Source organism: Stegostoma tigrinum, chromosome 43 (assembly GCF_030684315.1).
Source record: "Stegostoma tigrinum isolate sSteTig4 chromosome 43, sSteTig4.hap1, whole genome shotgun sequence".
Classification (NCBI taxonomy): domain Eukaryota; kingdom Metazoa; phylum Chordata; class Chondrichthyes; order Orectolobiformes; family Stegostomatidae; genus Stegostoma; species Stegostoma tigrinum.
Window position 1 is genome coordinate 16,047,751 of NC_081396.1, and position 23,534 is coordinate 16,071,284.

Sequence of the window (23,534 nt, forward strand, 5' to 3'; positions counted from 1 at the left end):
GACACAGACTACATTCAGAGAGCAGCTGAAGAGTGCTATGAAATATCCTTTTACTTCCATTATTCGATGCGGTCAATAGTTCTGTGAAAAGAAGCCAGGCAAAACTCAAGAGATAGCAGAAAATTTCGAATTACATTCACATTCCCAGAATGGATAGCGATCTACCCCTACATGCCAGTGACCTCTTACTGAGGGTCCAGGGTTGAGGTTGAAGCTGTGTTCTACGACAACACAATAACGGGAGAGATTGACATTTTGTTGAAAAATGTGCATACAAAAGCTATCTCGAGAGTAATTGATTTGAACATTTTTCAGCGCAAACAAAAATCTTGACCCGTGATGAACGCTGTATATTGTTGGGCGTGAGGACGTTGTCTTGCTCAGAAAACAGAGGTAGAGGCGTGGGGAGTAGTCAGCGTCTGTTTATACGGTAAATTAGTCTGTTTAATATCTTCATGACTCGGAGTGTTTGCATCTCCTTTTACCCACTCTCACTCCTCACCCTGGCTACAAATCTCCAAGTCATCAGAAGTAACATTCATCTTCTCGTTTTAGCCAGGCCTCTTCATTGAGGAAGGTGAAGTCCAGTGGCATTCTCACTGAACTGTTAATCCAGAGACCCAGGCGATGCTCTTGGTAACTGCGTTCGAAATCCACCATCGCAGATGGTGGAGTTTGAAATCAATTTAAGAAAAATCCCGAATTGAGCATCCAATTATGTCAATGGTTGGAAAGTACATGTGGTTCACTGGTGTCCTTCAGGGAGAAAAACTGCCATCTTTAACTCATCTGGCCTCCATTCCCACAGCAACTTGGCTTAACAGTCTTCTCGTCAATTCGGGATGGGTAAGAATGAATAAATAAAAACTAATTCTATTCCACCCAATCCCATTGCAATAGTCCAACCGGCAAGACACCATACACAATGCACTGCCTCATATCATAGAACATATATCGTTCCAGCACAGGACCAGGACGTTTGGTCACCATGTTCTGTTGATCATGTTGCAAAATTAAATTAATCCCTTCTGTCTGCCTTTGGTCCATATCCCTCCATTCCTTGTATATTTTTGTGTTGATCAAAAAGACAGTTAAATGCATGCCCTCTAGTATTAGACACTATAACTCTTGCAGAAAAAAATCTGACTGTCAACCCTACCTATGCATATCAAGTCTCCCCTCAGCGTCTCATGCTCCAGCATAAGCAACTCTAGTCTGTCCAGCCTCTCTTTATAGCTCGTACCCTGTAATCCAGGCAGCATCCTTTTAAACCACTTCTGCACCCTCTCCAAAGCTTCAACATCCATAATTGAATGCAACAATCTAAATGTGACTTATCCAAGCTTTTATAAAGCTGAAATATAGCTTCCTGACTTTTGCACTCACTGGTCTGATCAATAACTGGAAGAATGCCATATGTCTTCCTAACACCTCATCTACGTGTGTGGTCACTTTCAGGGAGCTATGAATTTGGACCAAAATTCCCACCTCTACATCAATGTTGTTCAGGGTCCTGTCATGAACTTCAAACTTTTCCTTAACATTTGATCTCCCAAAGTGCAAAATATCACACTTTCTAGGATTAAACTGCATCTGTCGTTTCCTCAGCTATATCTGCAACTGATGCATATCCCGCTTTCTCCTTTCACGATTTTCCTGAATGGCTCCAAAGAATGGGCAGGAGGCTGACATATAATGCCCTCAAGGATGAATTTCAAGAAGTTTGAAACATTCACTGGTGTTCCTGTTATTGGGGGATTACCTGTAACCCAGTGGTTTGGGCGAACTGTTGGACACGCTTTGCACTGAGGTAATTGTCCTGTACCTCCCCTGGAGTATTGCCCTGCTCTGGGCTCATCAGGGCGAGTACAAGGACAAGAGGGTCCATTTCCGAGTACAACAGAGGAACTATTCTGCTCTATTCCTGATTGGGAGCATGGCTGCATGCAGCTGTCGTGCAGTAGGTTCCCAATTTACCAAATAGCTAGTTGTTTGGATTCACTGGGCGTCTCGTGACATCCATTGTTTCTGGAACAGAATAGGGAAGGAGAGAAGGAAAGAGTAACGACGCAGAGGGAGAGAGGGGGAGCAGGGGGGATGAGAAAGAGTGAGAGGCAGAGAGAAGAGCGAATTATAGAAGGGGACAGAGACAGAGAGAAAGAGAGAGGTACAGAGAGATAGATGGAGAGACAGAGAGAGAGATAGTCAGAGACAAGAGTAGAGAGTGAGAGACAGGTAGAGATAGACAGGAAAAGGGGAAAAGAGATACTGTGAGGATATAAATGGGAGTTAGAGTGAGAAGCAGAGAGGGAGAGAGAAAGGGAGGGGGTTCAAATGAAGCGGAGAGGAGGTAGAGAGTGAGACATAAATGGAGAGAGAACAAGAGGGAGCGATGAGGAGAGACAGCGTAGGAGAGGACAACTGATAGTCAGAAAGAGAGATAGAGAGAGGGTCTCGAGAGGAGCATATAAAGAGATACAGGGGAAGAGAAAGGAGAAGGGGGAGGAAGAGAGAGAGACAGAGAGAGATAGAAAAGGAGAAATTGAAGGGGGAGAGGGAGGAAGAGAATGGGAGTTGATGGAGTGAGAAGTAGACAACAATAGAGAGACAAATAAAGAAAGAGATGAAGAGAGAGGAGAGAAAGAGAGTGAGAGACAAAGATAGTGGGAGAGAGAGGTTGGAGAGACAAAGGGGTGGGAGGCAGAAGGAGCAAGACTGAAAAGTGGTAGAGAGGCAAAAGATCATAGCAGCATCAACAGACAGGCACACACAATATAGTCACATAAACTCACTGAGAAACGCCAAAAAGACAGAGAAACTCACTGTACAGGCACAGAGATAGATGCTCACAGTGACACACTCAAACACCATTCCAATGTGGAGTGGATGGTAATTGTACTGTGTTCCCTCCGAATGAAATGTGCTCACGTTGAGGAGTATTTGGGTTCCCTCGACACTGTGGAAATTATTTGTCTTTGGACAGTGTTCCTGACAATATACACAAGAAATAGAATGTTTCCTCTGCCACTCTACCCAGGCTCCTCCGATTGAATCTTACTGTAAGGGGAAATGATGAATCTTATTCTGCTTTCTGCACTTTGTCATGTTTTGTCATCTATTCTCTCAATTCCACAGAGTGGAAAAAACTCACAATTGGCAGCTGGGGCGGGGGAGGGGCTGGAGTGGTGTTTTTTTTATCTCCTTCCTCATGTCTCAGGGACAAACTCGATTGTTCAAAACTGTTCTGTGACTGCAGCCACATTTTTTGAAGAACGAAACATCTGTGCAAAGAAACAGATTGACAGGCTTTGATTCATTCCTCCAGGCAAAATCTCTCACTTGTTTAGTGGCACGAGGTGCCACTAGAGGGCGGCACTGTATCAATTTTACAGACGTGGAAAACAGACTCTGAGCCTTTGACTCATCACTTCTTAATTTATTCATATTTTAAAACTCCCCTCCAGGGCAAAGTGTGTACTATTGAAGTCAAAGATGGACGCACAGACACAAACACACAGAGAAACATCGGGAAACACACATCAAAATGCCCATCAACATTGTATCACTTTGAACACAAGGGAGACTGACAGAGAGAAGGGACGAGGGTGTTCGAGTCATTTGAGTAGATTCAAACCCCAAAACAACCGACACCCAATTGTAGGCATACCTTCTGGATTTATTTTCCTCTTTAGTCACCGTCTCTTTTAATTCTCTTTTTTCTCTTGGTCTCACTTTGGGCCCAAATTTCTGTCCTTAAAATGTTGCCATGAAATTTCTAACCTTCAAAACGAATGGCCACAATGGAAAAAGTATGATATTTATTAATTAACAATGTCTACTGTGTTTGCTTTTCAAATTCTTTCACCTTTGCCATCACCATTATTTTGCTTAAAAAATGATAGAGATGTGGAATGATACGTGCTGTTAATCTGCAATAATAGGGCAACGAAGTTGGTTAAAACAAATTCTGGCCACAAGTTAGTGACTTGAAACAATCAGTCTGTTTTTTGGCTCTACATATGCTACAACAACCCCTGAATATTATCACAGCTTTTATGTTGATATTGTCTTCATTTTTGGTGGCAGAATATGTTACATTGAGCAAACTCCCACAAAAATAACTGTGATAATAGACAAGAAGATAATTTGGATTGAGAAAGCTTTGTTTTTCGAGGACGGTAGCAAATTTATGATATCCAAAAGTCTTGTGAAATAATAGGATAGCTCAGATTTTAAAACATGAAACTGCCAGCCATTCTCTTTACTGCTGACATGAAACATTTTTCTTGAAATCTTCATTTTGTTTATATGTCAACATCTTTTTTTTAAGAACTACGAACACAAGAAACTTCTGCGGAGAATTTGTGATAACTTAGATCTTTCCCGGTAGGAGTAGAGAGACTGATGTATTTAAATCCTTGTGGCTTGTCATCCAGATGTACGTTGTAATGTTCTGGGGACATATATTTACATGTACAATCTGGAATTGGGGTCTAAATTCTGTCAGAGAGCCATGAAAATATGAAGACATATTGAAAAGCAAAACTCATAGTTCGTTATGTTCTCATGATGTGTTTGTATAACCCAGTCAGTGTGGAAGCATCCATGGAGAGAGAGGGTTGAGATGTTGGAAGAATGTTGGAGAACATGCAGAGATGATTAAAAGTAATTGCTACCTGAGATGGTGTTTAGGAAAGGTTCAGAAGTTTGCTAAATAAGCTTTGAATTAATATAATTTAATTTCTGAAAATTCAAATAACACATCTCATGGCCTTTGGATTAGTATATTTCAAGGCGGTATTTAGGATACTGTGGTGCAGATACAGTGTCACTCGTCGAAATCCCCAAAGGGCAGCCAGTGAGTTCCAACTCAGTTAGCAATATGAAGCTGAAATCTAGTGTAAGTAATGGAGACGCTAAAACCATCATCAATTCTCCTAACAATTCACTTAGTTAATCAATTGGTTTTAAGTAGAACATTTGCCAGTTTGGGCCCCTCTGGCCTGTATATGGCTGCAGATTGACGGATGCATACACGGAAGTAATCTCTGAAATGACCCAGAAGACCACTCAATCTGAAGTTAATCACAAATGATCAAAAAATCATTGTCTCATCTTTGACATCCCATGAAAACATAAGTAAAACAATTCAGAAGTTTGAATACACAAAACATCTATGTAGAACACTATTCAACGACAGAATATTTGCTATAGACCCTGCACTGTAACAAATAATACTGGACACATTTATATGAACACATGGACTTTTCCCCAAGTGAACTGGACAGTCCCAATATTGTCTCTCGCCTCCATGACACCTGTAGTTCTCCCTCCACACCAGTCAGGCTCTCTGGCCAAATCGCACATCTCTGGGGATTGAATTTGCTGTCCCACACTGAAGATGCTCACATGGCATCCTGTAATCCAAAGTCAACACCGCACAGTGGTCCACATTGCTCTCCGTGCAGAACGTCAACATGTCCAGAACACCTGTTCTCCCCATCAAAAAATCGGGTTCTGTGGTTTCCTATTTATGAAAAATACAGATTCAAGAGTTTGCAAATTCTTTGCAATCCATCCACTGCTGCAAGATGCAAAAGAGAGAAGAAATAAAACCTTATCCACTACTGTTCAACATTCGGGAATGTTAGCTATAATTTCTTTAAAATAAGTACCTTTACTTCATGAACCTGTTTGTGAAGCTAACAGTGAAACGATATTCCTAAAGCAGTGAATATATTTCCCTATCAGGGGCCCTGACTAGTGTCAGTAATGAGGATGTTAAAAACTACTTGTGGCGTTCCATGGTTACTGAGCATTTATGTGCTTTGGGGAACAATTGCATCAGAGAGTTAGGTTGGCGTTGGGGGTGACTTGGTAATTCTAAATTCGCCATAGTCCAGATGACCACATGACTGGTGTCTTGCTAAACAGGGACATCCATTTGCAGTTAACCTGATGATCAACATTCGTCAGGCCAGGGGTGAGCTGAAAGGTTAAGACCTTCGTGGCAATTCCTAATAGTGGGGGTAAAGAACAAATGCAGCTATCATCATCCCACATCACGAACTAGCCGTCCAGCGACTCTAAAATAACCAATCCCCGTCAGGGGTCCTGCAGTGTGGTGCTACAGGTACGGCAAAAGTTACCAATGTTTACTTTTTTGAAGAAAATTGTCAATGAGATTGCCCTCGAAGGGATTTATAAGCTTGGGATAATTCAGATATTTATAGTGATGAATGACATTTTGTACAATAAGGGGCAGACAGAGAGAAAATAATAAACGGTTGGAGTGTCATGTCCGTAATTTTCCTGGTTCATGACAATGTATCTTCATTGACTAGTGTTTAATATTATCATCAATGATCAGCCGGCCTTTCATCAATCTCAACAATAAATTATTATGAGTGCAGAAAGTTTGCAAACTGGAAGAAGTCGCTTTTCCAATGCAAGTTCAATCATTTTAAAATACCTTAATTTCCAATAATTGCATCTATATTTTACCACATTACAATTGGTGCATGATTATACTGGACACCATAAGGATTTGTTCAGGTTTAACGCTGTTAGGACAGTGTTGGGAATGGAAGCGTCATCACTTTTATAAAACCAATTGTGACTCTTTTCTTCACCGCGCCTGTTCTCATCAGAACTTATCAAGGTGACATTGCTGTGCCCAGGGCAAACCTGGTGAGTGGCTCAGAATCGAAAGCACTTCCCCAGTTGAGTCTCACTGCCTGTACGTTCTCAGACCTCATTACCCATGAGCACAATACTGCCTCCAGAATGAGCAGAAGTTGACACAGACATGGAAACTCTACGATGAACACCAAAAGAACTGTGAATGCTGTAAGTCAGGGACAAAAACAAAGTTTCTGGAAAAGCTCAGCAGGTCTGACAACATCTGTGGAGGAGAAAACAAAGTTAACATTTCGGGTTTGGTGACCCTTCCTCAGAACTGCCTCAGAACTCCACAATGAAGACACGCACAGAACACATTGGCATTTTTGAAATCTCAGTGAAGACCACACACTGTTTTCCAGGTGTCAGCAACCTGGACCTCCAGCCTGCCGAAGCATTGGGAATTTCCCAGCACCAATATCGGAAAAACATCTGTTCTGAAACAAGGAAAAACTCTGCATTATAACAAATTACAGCAATAATGTGTCTCATTATTTCTTGATGAGAATTCATCTGATTAATGACACATCTGGCACATTCATATGCAAAATGTTCCAAGAATCAACGTAAGATGTGAGCATTGTTCACGCCCAAAATGCTGGCCAGCAGCTGGTTGGACAGAAAGCGACTTCTGGCTTGCAGGCACTCAATCATTTTAGACAGAAGATTTCCAGTGCACAGCTGTTAAAGTGCCTTCAAGTGAAATCATAAAGGATATCTGTTTTCTTCGGCACCAGAGTATAAAAAAGAGCAGATACCCACCTCTTCCATTGCCTTCAATTATTCACAGATTACACGATGAAATCAAATAAATCTGCCGTCCTCTTATTTAGATGTTAATGATGATTGGACAGTTGTTGTTCTGTTGTCATATCCATTTCTGGTTTCAGACAGCACCGCGTTCCAATAAAGCCACATAGAAACGGCAGCATATTTTTAACTGAACGGATGACAGCAGCATCATACGAGTGTGGCCCGCGGTAATGAACCCATTCCACTGCTTGACACTCCTGCAGAGCACACTCGGTCCCTCTGCACTAAAGATTCTTGGTCACAATGGGCCTGAGGCGTGGTCCAGAGAGAACCCCGCCCAGGGCACTTATTACAGTCCCACGGTATAGCTCCTGATTTGAAATATAATCATCCATATTCTCCACATCTCACGTTCACTATGCAATCGGTGTGAGGAGACAGTGCAAATGTACTCTGCCATATTGTGAACGTTGAAAGGGGTACAAAGTTTTTGTAAGAGGCGTCCACTCAGAGAAAGCAAGCGACAGATAAATATTTCCACAGAAACAATGATTCTAAATTGGTCAATGTGAGAAGGTTGATCTGATCAATTCATAGGATGTGAGCGTTGCTGGTGGGACCAACGTTTGTCAACCTCTCTGAAGTTTCCTCCCCTTGACCAGCGACTTTGATGGTACAATGATATATTTCCAAACCAGAATGGTCAGTGGCTCTGAGGAGATATTGTAGAGGTTGCTGTTCATTGTACTTACTGCCCTCGCCTGTCCACATGAAAGAGCTCATGGGTTTGCAAAGTGCTTTCTGAAGATCTTTGGTTAATTTCTGAAATGCGTGTTGTAGATGGCACATAATGCTGCTACTGAGCATTGGTGGTGGAGGAAATGGATGTATCAGAATATAGTCCCAAGCAAGCGAATTGGAAAATTGCTTTCTCCTGGATAGTGTTGAACAGTTTGAGTGTTGGTGGAACTGCACCCTTCTGGGGAAATATTCAGAAAAAATTACCATAATTTCTGGAAAACCACAAGAGGCAGAACCAGTAAAGTTGTCTGTCATATTGTGCACTGAGTGGCCAGAAAACAAAAAGATCCTCCCTAGGAGCATCAGAAAATGAAATGGTAATTCTGCCTATCACAGCAAGAAATGTTATAAGATGCATGGTCAGTTGACCATGATATCAACGCTCAATAATGAGTGTAAGAATGTAAATGCTTTTCCAACAGCAGCACTGTGTTTGGAATTGATCACTCACATTCTCCACATTCGTTGTCTCTCGATATGAGGACAGCAGTGTCAATGGGAGATGATCCTTAACATATCCTTATTAATTATATTTCAACCAGAGAACAGCAGTGTGGATGTGTCATGAATACTCACTTTTTTTTTGCACCAGGATCCTGGAATTAAGGACATTCAGGAATAATGTATCCCGCTTAAATTGTGCACAAATGTAGTTTAACACCTCAACATTAACACATGGTTTGATTTATATCCCGTCCATTAGCTTAACTTAAAACATTCACCATCAATGCTCATCCACCAAAAGTGGCACCAGCAGAGTTAACAGCAACAATACAGAAAATCTCCCTCACAACAAAACAAAACTGCACCCACGCTAAGCTATAAAGGTCCCCTTCCTGATTGTAATTACATCGTTGTTTCTTGACGGGTGTTTGATCAAGATTCTGGAATTGCATTTCTCACATACAATGTCGATCTAGAGTGGATCGATCAGTGGAATGCAGTTTTTCATGAGTTCATATCAGTACCACTAGTTTGGATTTGCAGAATGCTATGCTTTCCCATACTGTTGAACAAATGGGAAAAGACCTGGAAGAATAAATTCCTAATATTAATTGTCATTAAGCCCATTCATCATTGAGAATGAATTAAAAAGCAAGTGGTATGTTTCAGTCTTACAGTTTTCGGAAGGGTACATTTGGAGAAAATTATTGTATTCACCAACATCCGTAGAAACAGATCACTTTTGCATCAAAATGTTCATAGAAATCATGAATGCATGACAGTTCAACTTAATTTAACAATTCTCCCGATTATGTCACACCATGGTCAAGGGGCCCAATCAATAAGTTCAGTCTGAGAGAAATATCTGCGTTTGAGCTTGTTTTCATACAATGCAAGTCACAATATTGAAGCCTCTTCTAAGGATGTCTTCACAATATTGGCTGATGTTTTACAGACTTTGAATTCACTGCGACCATAGAAGCTGGTGCACCCGAAGGTAACAGAAAATCCTTCCAGCTGTTCAGATTTTCTTGACAAGATTTAAAGTTTCTTTGTTGCTGGCTTGCCTGAAGTGATAATCGCGTGGGCAAACACAATGAATCAAAGCACGACAAGACGAATAAACTGCCTCGATATATCCGTTCAAATCATCTCTTTAACTAAGATTGGCACAACACTCACTCGAGAACAGAAAACAAATTTGGAACAGATTTAAATTTTCCAAGCAATAACAATGACAGAAAATCATTTTATTGTCAGCCTTGCCTCAGTTTGTAGAAGTTTTGTCGTTGACTCAGGAAGGCAATTATTCAAATGGATTGCCAGCGGTTTGAGCATGAAATCATTTGGGAGAATGCTTCATCACCAGCACCTTCCAACAAGCACGAGGACACTGGGTGGACATTGATGAGAAAATAACTACATGTGAGATCCTTCACCTGCACATGGACTGTTAACACCAAACCACGCTGCCCTCGAAGTGGCTGCCAGAGGGCATGAAAATAGAATACAGGTAGACGTTGTTGCACGTATCCTTCTGAAATTTGCCTATGCAAAGTATGTCTGGGGAAAGAGGATTTTTTTTTTGTCGATCTTCATCCTGAGAAATTCCCCCACACAGGACTCTGTGCTCGATGTGCCATTCCCCAGTATGCACACCAAGACAAACTTCGAATGCGCATGGAGGACAATCCAGTCAGTGAAAGATGCTCTGGCCTGCATGAAACCTAGTGGTCTTCCAGAACAAGGAGTTGGCCTCGACCGAGTGTTGCAAAATGCTACTTTCCAAGGTCCAGGACTACTTGTTGTAGGATGCACTAAACGTGGGGCAGCTGTTGTCAAGGCACAGTTGGGAAATAACAATACCAGAGGTCTTCCTGTCAAAGTTAAATGGTGTCCCTTTCAGTAATCGGAAATTCCTGATGCCTCAAAAATATTTAAATAAAATATTGTACAGTAACATACGCCTCTGGTTTGTTTGCTGAACAGAGTCAATCTCCAGTATTTTTGGAATATACTCTAATGCACAGAACCAAGTTGCATTAGTGTCTTTTAAACATAAGGATATTTTATGAATGAAGTACTATTTTGTTTTCAAAGAAAAGAACAAAAAGATTTCAATAGATGCAAACCGGATGATCAGGCTGATCTGTCAGCAACAACTGTTCCAAACCGGGCAGAGGATGTTATCAACATTGACCCGGGCAGTGACAATCTTTTGACCAAATTCAATGAGAAAAATAGCAAATAAAAGAGTTACAATCCAGAAAATGGTGGTAAAACTGGGCGGGTCTGGCAGCATTCGTGCACTGAAACCACAGGTAACGTTTCGAGTCCAGTGAGCCTTTCTTTTTCAAGATAAGCAGGTAATTGTACTTCTTATCAGAGCCATGACTGAAACACTTTTCTCCAAGTAAACCGTCAGTCAGGTTTCCGAAAGTGCAACAATGTCTCAAAAACTGAAAGTACCGGATTGGCACACAGCTCCTTTGTTTCAGTGAGGACATGAAAGGCGCGGTGTAAATGTTTCATTGTCTAGAAGCAGTTGGTGGAATCTAAAGTGGAGGAATGCTGAGCAAAATTAGCGTCACCTCGAAATCCTAGAAATTCAACAGAATATCAGTTTCTATTTTAAATTCCTCCACATTTTGAGAAATAAATTAAATAGATATTGTTCAGCAGGTTACTCCATTATACACGATGTTAAACCAGCGACAGACACGGTTTCTAACAGCCACGAATTGTGTGAATCGGCTTTCACTTCGTCACCTCCACTTGAGCCAGGAAAACAGTGCTTCGGGGAAGGGGATGGTTCAGGAGCTCAGAAACCTAATAAACTGTTGCAGAAACAGTCATCAAAAAATGAAGAGAGTATAACTTCCATTCCACGTCATATTATTATATTTTCTATTGCTGTGGAAACACTAAATTATTCTGGTATATGTCGAGCTCATGTTTGGCCTATCAGCAGTTAAAGGAATGTAACACATAGTTCAATGGCTGAAGAAGAAACAAGTCAGGAGGGTTACCAACATCATCCCAGCTGCTGATATCGGGTGAAACCTGAACACTACCTGTATGCTGTTAAACAGATACTGAGCAACAGTTAATGTATCAAATAGCTCACCGCTGTAAGAATTATTTCCTTGGCCAAGGTTTGTGCAGACGCCCATGTCTCTTTACATTCGGCAATAGATTTTAATGGGAACACACTGTGAAATAAAGTCTTGGCTTCTCCACCAATGAGAAAAGACGTTACCTTTCACACGTACAATGAAACCAGGTTCCAAACACCAACTCATCTTTAGAAATCAATGACGTTTTAGGTTCTGACGTCGAAGCGAATTCATTTCACAGAATCACACAACCACAGGAGGTTATTGGTCTCAAATTATTAGTACGAACAAATTCCAATGGGTGGCAAACTTGATGGTCTGCAGATCAAATCGCATTGCAATGTATTGGTCCTGCTGGATCCGAAAATTTGAGGAGTAAACCCGAAGTTATTTCAAATTTGAACAGATTGTACAGAGTAAGAGAGAATGTATTTCTTCCTTATCACAAATGAGTTGGGTGGAAAATTCTATCAAACGACCATGACCGAACAAATATTGAAAGCGAGAATGAAGAGAATCAGCTCACCCAGGGGTTGTTGGAGATTTGTAAGCCGTGATCCAAAACAATGATAAAGCCAAAGTTTTGGTGTTGTATGTAATGTCAATTGGAAAATTAATTGAAGAGATAACTTTTTCAGGATGATTGAAAGGTTTTTTTTTTAAATAAACAATGAAGGATGTCCACATGTCTGGCACCATCTGTGGAGAGAGAGAGAGAGAGAGACAGCGTTGATGTTTTGAGTCCACTATGACTGTTTGGGAAAATGATAGTTTTTGTACCGTTTACAACATGGGGAGGAGGAGTGATTCGAATAGATGGTGTGTATGTCCAGTACAAAAGACAAAGGGGCAGCCAGTCATAATAAAGGGTAGGTTTCAATTCGAAAACCAGGCCTCCAATAATTCCCTGAAACCTCTTCTGTAAGGTAGAAGATACAGAGGCCTGAACACACGCACAATCAGGTTCAGAAACAGCTTGTTCCCAGCCATTATGACACTGCTGAATTGGACGATATAACCTCTAATAATGATTAATCTTGTTAAAGTTGATCTCGCCCAGAGCATGCGCTCAGCAATTCAACCTGTACCTCAATCATTAAATTGTTTGGACCTCAGTACCGTAACAATAAAAAAAATCAATCAATCATCAGTGGAGACCAAAGACAGCAAGGGCAATGCGTTTCGCCAGCAATAACCTTCTTGGTGATTCACAGTTTGGGTTCCTCCAGGACCACTCAGCTCTTGACATCATTATAGCCTTGGTTCAAACATGCACGAAAGAGAAGACTTCATTAGTTAAGAGGAGAGTCACAGCCCCTGATATCAAGGCTGCATTCGAACGCGTGTGGCCACAAGGTCTCCGAGCAAGACTGTAATTAATGGGTATCGAGAGCGAACCATCAACAGGTTGGAGGCGTATTCGAAACTTGGAAGATGGTCATCGTGATTGGAGGTCAGCCGTCTGAGCTGCAGCACATCTCTGCAGGAGATCCTCAGGGAGAGAGAGCGAGATGAACAGAAAGAGAGGAGGAGGTAAAGAGTGAGAGACAAATAAGAGGAAGACAGGGAGAGGGACTGAGGGCACAGGAGAGCGGGGGTGAGTTTCGGGAAGAAAAAGAGGTAGACGGGGGAGGTGAGAGGGGAAAGGCAGAGAGACATGAAGAGAAAGGTTTCTCTCCTGAATGCTCCCTTGTGTTCAAAGGGATACAATGCCACACTTGCTGGCCTCCCCATGTCACTGCACTGGGGATGATGCAGGGTGTAAACCATCAGGGGTTCATTCTCTCTCTCTCTCTCTCTGGCTCTCTTTTTCACACACACACGCGCCGTTCTAACACAGATACAGATGTGTTACAGAAAGGTTATGTGATACAGACGCTACGGAGATGATTACCATGCACTAAGAGTTCCTACACTTAAAAACAATTCAATCTTAAATCGTCAAGTGTAAATATAGCATTTATATTGTAATTCTATCCAGACATCTTCGAGTGAACAGTTTTATTAGCAGGCATTGTGAATTTAATTGAACTTTCTGCAATATTTAGTTTCTTGTAATCTCAAATTGGAAGTAAGGAAATGATTCATAAGTGAAGGGAGTGAGACCAACCATGGGTTAACTCACCTCCTTCTGCTCGTATCTGAGTGTATAAGAGGCTGTGCAGAGGGACGAAAAATTAATGATGACATTCGGCAGGTGCAGGAGAAAATAGATTGTATAGGATTAGCTGAAGGACTGAAATCATTGGGTATACTCGACAAGCAGCTTCAGCTTGAATGAGTCCTGTGAACAATATTTTATGAGCTGAAGACAACACCTACAGCCTGCTTCCCTGCACCTCTGTTTTCTCCAACAGCCAGCAGATTTGTTTTTCTACATCTGCTTTCATTGTGATGCCTGTTTGATACATTGAATGAGAGAGAGCTTTGCTCCAAGCTGCAAGAGCTTGTCTGGGATGGAATGGATAGTGCCAGGAAAAAGTTTCAGCCTCTCGACCAGCTTTTGATTGAGGGGGCGCAACGAGCAGAGGGACATGGGACGTGTTGCTTTTTCCAGAAGGGCTTGAGATTTGGTGCTTCTTCTACAAGAGCGTGAGACTTGTTGTTTTGGTTTTCCTTTTTCGTCCATTCATTATTTCCACAATACTCATTTATTACTGCTTTGCTAATATTCACATTTAAGCAAATTGCTGTTGTCTTCATTATATTTACCCGAATCTGAAAAGAACTGCTTGGATGCATTCTGTGATTGAAGACACTCAGCTCCAACATCGATGGGGCAAAACTGCTCTGTGTCTCCAAAGACATTCTTTGAAGAACGAAACAACTGTGTAACCTGAGAGATTCAGTGCTTTCGATAATGTCACCAAAAAAAATGCAGCCGCTTGTGTAGTGGAGAGTGGTGCCCACCAGAGGGAGGTAATGTCGCAATTAAAACACAAGATGAGGGAGGAGGCAGAACGAGCGAGTGACTGAGAGAAAGAAAGAGAGAGAGAGAGAGAGAGAGAGAGAGACATTCTGAGCCTCTTATTCATCACTTAATAATTCATTCTTTCATTCAAATTTCCCTACAGGGCAAAGTATGTCTCATTGAAGCCAGAGGTATATGTACACGCACAAACAATAATGTGGAGATGCACATATGGAAACACACATCGACATAACCATCAGCATTTAATCACTTTAAACACAATAAAGATAGAGACTGAGAAAGGGGAAATGGGTTTAACCCTATATCTATAGAGCCATCCCCAGAATGACTGAAAGCACGTTGCACAGAGAGACAGGCATAAGACAAACTCTCTGTGTTTCTTTTCACTCTTTTTCTCTCTGTCTCTTCCTTTTCCCTTTGCCTCTCTTCCCGTCTCCAACATTTGCCCTCCAAATTAACCCAAATTTTTGCTCCTCAAATATTGTTTCCCCATATTGCACCCTTCCAAAATTATTCACCCCTCACCCTAGTTTGTGTCCCTCGAAACTTTTGCCACAAATTTGAACCTTCAAACTTTTTCTTCCTCCCAGTTTTGACATCCAGCCCCAGATTTGTGACTTCCAAATATTTACTTCCGTGCCACCACCCAGTTTAAGAGATCTTTCTGATTTTTCACCACAGGCTGAACAAGGCCCCACAGCTACACCTTTCTCTTTCAGCCACAAGGAATGTTCTCAACTGTCAGATTCTGAGAGTTCTTGCTTTCTTTTTGTTGCATATTTAGGGTGCAGGGCAGTGCAACTAATAATGAGGGTGAACTACCAAGCATGACTACTTACATGACAAATGTTATCGGCAGCAATTGACAGACAGAGCTGCCAGATCTCACAAACAATGGTCAAAAGATAAAAGATCTTCGGCACACCAAGACTGGACCAATACATGTTCCATTTCCCTTTATTCCCTGCCTATTCATGTATCTGTCAATATGCCTCCTAAACATTGCTGTCATGTCGGCCGCTGCTACCTGTTCTGGCCGCACATTCCAGGCACTTACCACCTTTTGTTTAAAAATGCTTCTTCTCAGATATCATTTCAGCTTTTGCCATTTTACCTTCAACCAATGTGACCATACAGTTGACATTTCTACGCCAGGAAAACGGTTCAGAATAGCCTTTTTATCCGTGCCTCTCATCATTCTGTGAACATGTATCAGGTCGGCCCTCAACCTCCGACTTAAAAGTGACAACGAAACAATTATGTTCAATCCCTCACCGCAGCTTTACTTTGCAAACCAGACAACATCCTAGAAAACAGTTTCTGTATTTTCCCCAAACCTTCCAAATCCCTCTGACTCTGCGGTGAGCAGAACTGAACGCAATATTCCAAATGTGGTCTGAAGTTCAATAGCAAGCAAACTGTCTTCAAAAAAAGCTAAACTCGATGTTCCGACTGATGAGTGCAAAAATGCCATACGCATTTTTGACCACCATATTCACCTGTATTGCCAATTTTCTGGAACTGTGGTCCTGGACGCGGAGATCCCCGTGCATGCTGATGCTTCCAAGATTTATTCTATTTATAAAATACTTTCCGAAAGCAATGAGCCTTCCAAAATACTCATGCAAATACAGTTTCAACCACACTCACACTCACAGTTGCATGATAATGACACATCGCTTCATTATCTAACACTTGCTCACATTCATACCAAAGCACACGAGAACTCATTCTGTCACTCACTGACAAACACACATTAATTGTGTGAATCGCATCAACAAGGAGACAGAATCTAACATGAACATGTGACCACTGCATTTTTTATTGATGAAGTTCAATTTGCATTCTGCATCATCAGTTCCAGAAGGATTCACAGTTCATTGAGAATGCGGTGTTGAAGAGAGTATTTTCATTCAATAAATGGCAAATGAGTAGCTGGGACAAACGTTTGACTCGAAACGTTTTAATCCCTCCTTCATGGAATGTGATAAAGCAAAGCAATTGCACATGGAAAACCTGAGAATATTTCTATGAAGAATGTAAGAATGTTGGCCCCAATACAGAGTCAATTAATCCACACTGAGAAATAGATTGCATGTTCGTGCAAACAACAATATGATCTTAATTCATTCTGTTGACGTTTCCATCAAATTACAATGCACAATCAAATAAACGAGAGAGAGAATACTAATACAGTTATTTCAAAAAAAAACTCAATGCTGATCTATTGCTATCAGGTACTTCTGAGAGTGAGAAGAATATTTAGCATTTTGGAACTGATAGTGGACAGCCTCTCACATTATTTACCTCAGGGTGTCTCATGTTGAAATGTACTCTCAGATTTACCTGAAATGATAAAGAAAGTAGTTTGAGTTCACTTAAGATCATGTCACTTGTTCTGTATTTACAGTGTATGAATCCCAAGCTGGAGTTCTCACATTAAGAACGAGGGATCAAAATTTAGACTGCCTCTACAACGTTAGACTGATGAAAGGACATACTTCAAACGGGATGCTGACCTGTGTCGCTATCTGGATGCCCCATTCAATGTAAAAGACAGCCTGGTATCTATCTGGAACAGTAACTGTGGAGTGAAAAGCTGGGATACTTCGGCCAATGTTTGTCTTTTTCTACAATCAAATATCTCACTAAACATATTGTACAGTAATTATTACGTTCTGATTTGTGAGGATTCACTGCGAGCATGCTGGTTGTGACTGATCCTACATTACAGCACATCGGATATTTCCAAAAATGTATCATTGGTGATGAATCATTTTGCAGGTCGAGTGCTGATAGAAAGGGTAATGTAAAGAAAAGTCTGCGGTTTCTTTCATGCCGGTAAAGCAATTTCATTGGCCTCTATAATGCATTTACATGTTGTTGTCTTCATTAAATAGAAAATTCCCATCATGTGTATTAATTACATTCTTATAAGTGAACGCCACACTTTCTGTGATGAGTTTCAACATAACATTATTCTCAGTATATTTCTGCCATGGTATTCAACTCTCCCCTCTGAGCTAATTGAAAAGATAGCTTCTATTGATTAGATGTGTTTGCTGTAAAATTTTGAATTCCACTTTCAGCCTCTGTCAACACTAAAGGCTTGCATTGTCAGAAGGAAAACGACGGATTTTCTGAGAGGACATCAGAGCTAATGCTGCAGGACCCGCCATTGCAGGGGATGCCTTGAACAGAGGTGATTCAAGTGACAATCGGCTCCTTTGAGAGCCCCTCAGGAAGCTGGGCATAGCTGGTGTAGAGTTCAGAAGGATGATGCAAATATAGTATAATAAAACCACCGTATCACGCGATACAGTAAAGGCATGTTGACCTTTCGAGTGCCTAATGCCAAAAAGTATGGTACTCTCTACATAAGACTCCCATTACTGAACTGTGGCCATTGCCTTCAATGCTGTACCACTTCAAATGTTCATGATAATATGATTTAAAAGCTTTGAAGTTTCCCACCCTAACCACCTCATACTCACAGCAGGCCAGATGCACATTACTGTCTGAGTCATGGTGCTTTTCCACACATCCCTGCTGAACATCCTGCATTTCTCTTTAAAGTAACGTCCACCTTGTTATTGGTCAGGTTGATAATAATTTTCACACTCCCCTCTGGTTTCGTTTGTGATTTTAGTAAGATATATTTCGCTATTGTAAACGTTGAGGACAGAAGCTGAAGACTAGAGTCAAGCGACGTGAGGGTGGAAAAGCATAGCAGGTCAGATAGCATCCCAGGAGCAGCAAAATCAAAGTTTTCACCCAAAACATTGACATTCCTTCCCCTCGGATATTGTGTGACACGCTGTGCTTTTCCAATCTCACAACATTGTATTATATAGAACTATCATTGAAAAGATCAAATATGCACTTTTATACTTCACGTTCGGCCAAGATCACCATGAAGTGACGTTGAGGAGAGAAAGGAAGGAGAAGAGATGCAGTAGCTTGGTTGGCAATTTTTGAAATGTAACGTTTTGGAGGATTGATCTCAAGGCAGAGAATGAAATGAGAAGCAAGCTCTGTGGGGTCTAGGGAATAAACTAAAAAATGATGTAAGTTGTCATGAGAAAAGCTAGGAAACAAGCAGTGAGCTTGTTCCAAAGATCTGAAATCATGGGAACTGCAGATGCTGGAGAATCCAAGATAACAAAGTGTGAATCTGGATGAATACAGCGGGCCAAGCAGCATCTCAGGTGCACAAAAGCTCACGTTACAGGCGTAGATTCTTCATCAGAGAGGGGGATGGGGAGAGGGTTCTGAAATAAATAGGGAGAGAGGGGGAGGCGGACCGAAGATGGATAGAGGAGAAGATAGGTGGAGAGGAGAGTATAGGTGGGGAGATGGTGAGGGGATAGGACAGTCAAGGGGGATGATGGACAGGTCAAGGGGGCAGAATGAGGTTAGTAGGTGGGAAATGCAGGTGTGGCTTGAGGTGGGAGGAAGGGATAGGTGAGAGGAAGAACAGGTTAGGGAGGCGGGGACGAGCTATGCTTGTTTTGAGAGGCAGTGGGGGGAGGGGACGGGCTGGGCTGGTTTGGTGATGCAATGGGGGAAGGGGAGATTTTGAAGCTTCTGAAGTCCACATTGATACCATTGGGCTGCAGGGTTCCCAAGCGGAATATGAGTTGCTGTTGCTGAAACCTTCGGGTAGCATCATTGTGGCACTGCATGAGGCCCAGGATGGACATGTCGTCTAAGGAATGGGAGGGGGAGTTAAAATGGTTTGGGACTGGGAGGTGCAGTTGTTTATTGCGAACAGACCGGAGGTGTTCTGCAAAGCAGTCCTCAAGCCTCCGTTTGGTTTCCCCAATGTAGAGGAAGCCACAACGGGTACAATGGATACAGTATACCACATTGGCAGATGTGCAGGTGAACATCTGCTCAATGTGGAAGGTCATCTTGGGGCCTGGGATGGGGGTGAGGGAGGAGGTTTGGGGGCAGGTGTAACACTTTCTGTGGTTGCAGGGGAAGGTGCCAGGTGTGGTGGGGGTGGAGGGGAGTGTGGAGAGGACAAGGGAGTCACGGAGAAAGTGGTCTCCCCGGAAGGCAGACAAGGTTGGGGATGGAAAAATGTGTTGGGTGGTGGTATCGGATTGTAAATGGCGGAAGTGTTGGAGGGTGATGCATTGTATCCAGAGGTTGATGGGGTGGTATGTGAGGACGAGTGGGATTCTCTTAGGGCGGTTATTGCGGGGGCGGGGTGTGAGGGATGTGTTGCGGGAAATTCAGGAGACACGGTCGAGGGCATTCTCGACCCCTGTGAGGGGAATGTTGCAGCCTTTGAAGGACGCGGACATATGGGATGTGCAGGAGTGGAATGCATCATCCTGGGAGCAGATGCAGCAGAGGTGAAGGAATTGGGAATAGGGGATGGAATTTTTCCAGGAGGTTGGGTGGGAGAAGGAGCATTCTAGGTAGCTATGGGAGTCGGTGGGCTTGAAATGAGCATCAGTTTCTATCTGGTTGCCTGAGATGGAGACACAGAGGTCCAGGAAGGTGAGGGATGTGTTGGAGATGGTCAGGTGAACTTGAGGTTGGGGTGGGCGGTGTTGGTGAAGTGGATGAACTGTTCAAGCTCCTCTTGGGAGCAAAAGGCCGCTCCGATACAGTCATCAATGTAATGGAGGAGGAGGTAGCTCCCCCTCCACCGACACCCTCAGCTGCCTATGCGAACTCGTCCTCACCTTCAACAACTTATCTTTCGATTCCTCCCACTTCCTACAGACAAAGGGGGTGGTCATGGGTACCCGCATGGGCCCAAGCTATGCCTGCCTCTTTGTAGGTTACATGGAACAATCCCTCTTCCGCATCGACACTGGCCCCAAACCCCACCTCCCTGATCTTTCAGGGAGAAGCAAATATACGAACACATGTACACTTATCAGAAATGCTGGACATTCCCACACATTGAACTGGACTAGGGATACATGGAGTGCTGTCTGAAAGCAAGCAGATGCAAATTTTACAGCTGATCATAATTTGAAATTTGGAAAGTTTTACAGAATGCTTAGTGTGGCAAAAACATTTCTCGGTCTGCAGAAACACAGGTCCGGTGCTGTGCGCCTGCCTTTCTGTTGAATCAACAGGAAACACCTGGCACTGTGGTAAATTCTGTGCTCAAGTGTTGTCACCTATTTCTCCTTGAAAATTAAATGTTTCAAAGAGGGGAAAAGAAAAGCAAAATTCGATTTAGACTTCAGACTCCATATAATTCAATGGAGAACTTGCTCGGAGCGCAGCACAGGTCAGCACCATTTTCACAACAGCTGGGAATCAGCAAATATGTCAGAATCTTCAATTCCGATTCTTCACACACAATTCCAATGAACTTGCCGCAAGAGCAGAAAGGTGTCAGGCAAAATTTCAGCATGTGACAACGTGCGTGTCTGAAGTCCAGTGAGTAGGAGCAAACGTCTGGCATGAAACTCGGTGCCTCTAAAGAGAATCTATGTATCACAGAATCACTGAATCACAGTGGTGCTACAGCGTGGAATGAGGCTTTCCAGTAAATCATGTCTGTACTAGCTCTTCAAATAATGATAATTGTCTTGTGCTAGTATCCTGTTTTGACAACATTGCCTTGTACATTGTTTTCTAAAACAAAACATCCACCCAAATCCCTTTGGAATGAATGATTTGATCATGCTTTCCCCAAATTTCCAGACAGTGCCCTCCATTTCCTAACACCCATCTGTTTGAAAAAAAAACTCACTACGTCTTATCTTTTTTAACAGATTACCAAAATCGACGCTGCATTGTTTTTCTACCATTTATAAGGGGTAAGGATTCTCCTCCACTATTATGTCCAGTCGCCTTATTGATTTGAAAACCGCTACCAGGTCTCTTACCTTCCTTCTCTCATTAAGAATAGTTACTATGCAGTGTCATTGAGGTACATCATGCAGAGAAGGTTCACTCCAGTCTGTGGCTGTCAAACCAATTGCCTAACGTTCCTGATCCTATTTTCTATCTTTTAGCCCGTTGCACAATTAGTTGTTATGGATCAGTGTTGGTTCCTTTTGGTGTTCATGATACAAATATAACTCGTTTGGATGAAAATGTTGCTGGTCTGATTAATAGCCTTAGAGATGATAATAAAATTTCTGAGGTTGTGGATATGTAAACACAGTTGTCAATTTTCACAGGAGAATACAGATCAGCTGGAAAATCGAGAACAGAAATGGCAGATGGAGTTTACTCCGAAAAAGTGAGAGGCGGTACATTTTTTGGAGAGCAAATGCAAGCGGACAGAATGCAGTAAATGGCAGGACGCATCGATATGCATGGGATATTGGGAAAATGTCATAAATTACTGAAAGTGACATCAGATTTGGATACAATGGTAAAGCGAATGAATGTGATGCGACTTCATCAGGCGAAGTACAGACAGTAAAGTTGACAAATCATAGAACACATGTATGAAGAATTACACAGGCCACATGTCGAGTATTAGAACATGGAACAGGACAGGACAGTACAGGCCCATTGGCCCATGATGTTGTTCTCAGCTTTTACCCTGAGCCTGAGGTCTATGTAACATCCATTCCCACCTTACACTGTCATCACAGTGCGCTTATATATGGTCACCGCTTGCCCAGGAGGACGTGGGAGCTTTGGAAAGGTGACAAAAGCGTTTTACCAGGCTGTTGACTGGATTGGAATGCATTCGCCAGAAGGAAACATTGGACAAACTTGATTTATTTTCACTTCGGTGTCCGAACTTAAAGGGACACCTGAGAAAAGTCTATCAAATTAGGAGAGGCATGGATAAGGTAGTTTGTTGGAGACTATTTTTCCCGTATGTTGGGAATGTCAAATATTGGTGGAGACATGTTTAAGTTGAAAACGGAAACTGTGAAAGAAGAAACAATCATACGGAATGGAAACAGGCCTTTCATTTCAACTTGTCCGTGCCGACCAAGTTTCACATCTAAACTGGTCCCGCTTGTCTCCATTTGGCCGATATCCCATTAACTGTACCCTATTCATCCACCTGCGCAAATGTCTTTTAGATAATGCAATTGTATCTGCATCGGCCACGTCCCTGTTAAATATTGCTCCTCTCAACGTTAAAGTGTGCCCACTAGTTTGAAGCTCCCTAGTGATCAGACCATTGCTATTCATCTTCTAGATGCTGCTTATTATTTTATAAATATCGACCCCTCAGTCTGATGTGCTCTTTTGAAGATGGTCCCAGCTGACACAGTCTGTCATTATCATTAAAATCCTCCAGCATCAGTACATCCTGATAAATCTTTTTCTGAACCCTTTCCAATTCAATAAAATATTGATGACAAACAGGCAAACAGAATCGTACACAGTACTCCTAAAGTCCCCTCACCACCAACCTGTACCACCTCAAAATGATGTCTCAGCTCCAAGAAACAATGATCTGTGCAATAAAGGCAAGAATGCTAAAAACCTTCTCAACCACCCTGTCAATTTGTGATGCAACTTTCAACGAACTATGTAGCTGAACCCTGAGGTTCTGTTGTCGGAAACAAAATACGGGGCTCTACAAATAACTGTATATGTCACACTGGTCAAGTAGTGACTGGAATGTGCAACCATGGGAGTTCTTAGGAGCAGATATGATATCAAAGTTACAAGGCATTTGGACCAGCAGATGAAGAGACATGCAATAGAGGACATGGACCACATGCAAGGCATGAAAGTCACTGTCACATTTAGATGCTAAACAGGGACAGCCACACGAATTAGAAGCAAGGAGTGAGATGTGGGAAGTAGACAGAGAATGACATTGAGCGCCAATGTCAGGAAAAGATATGATC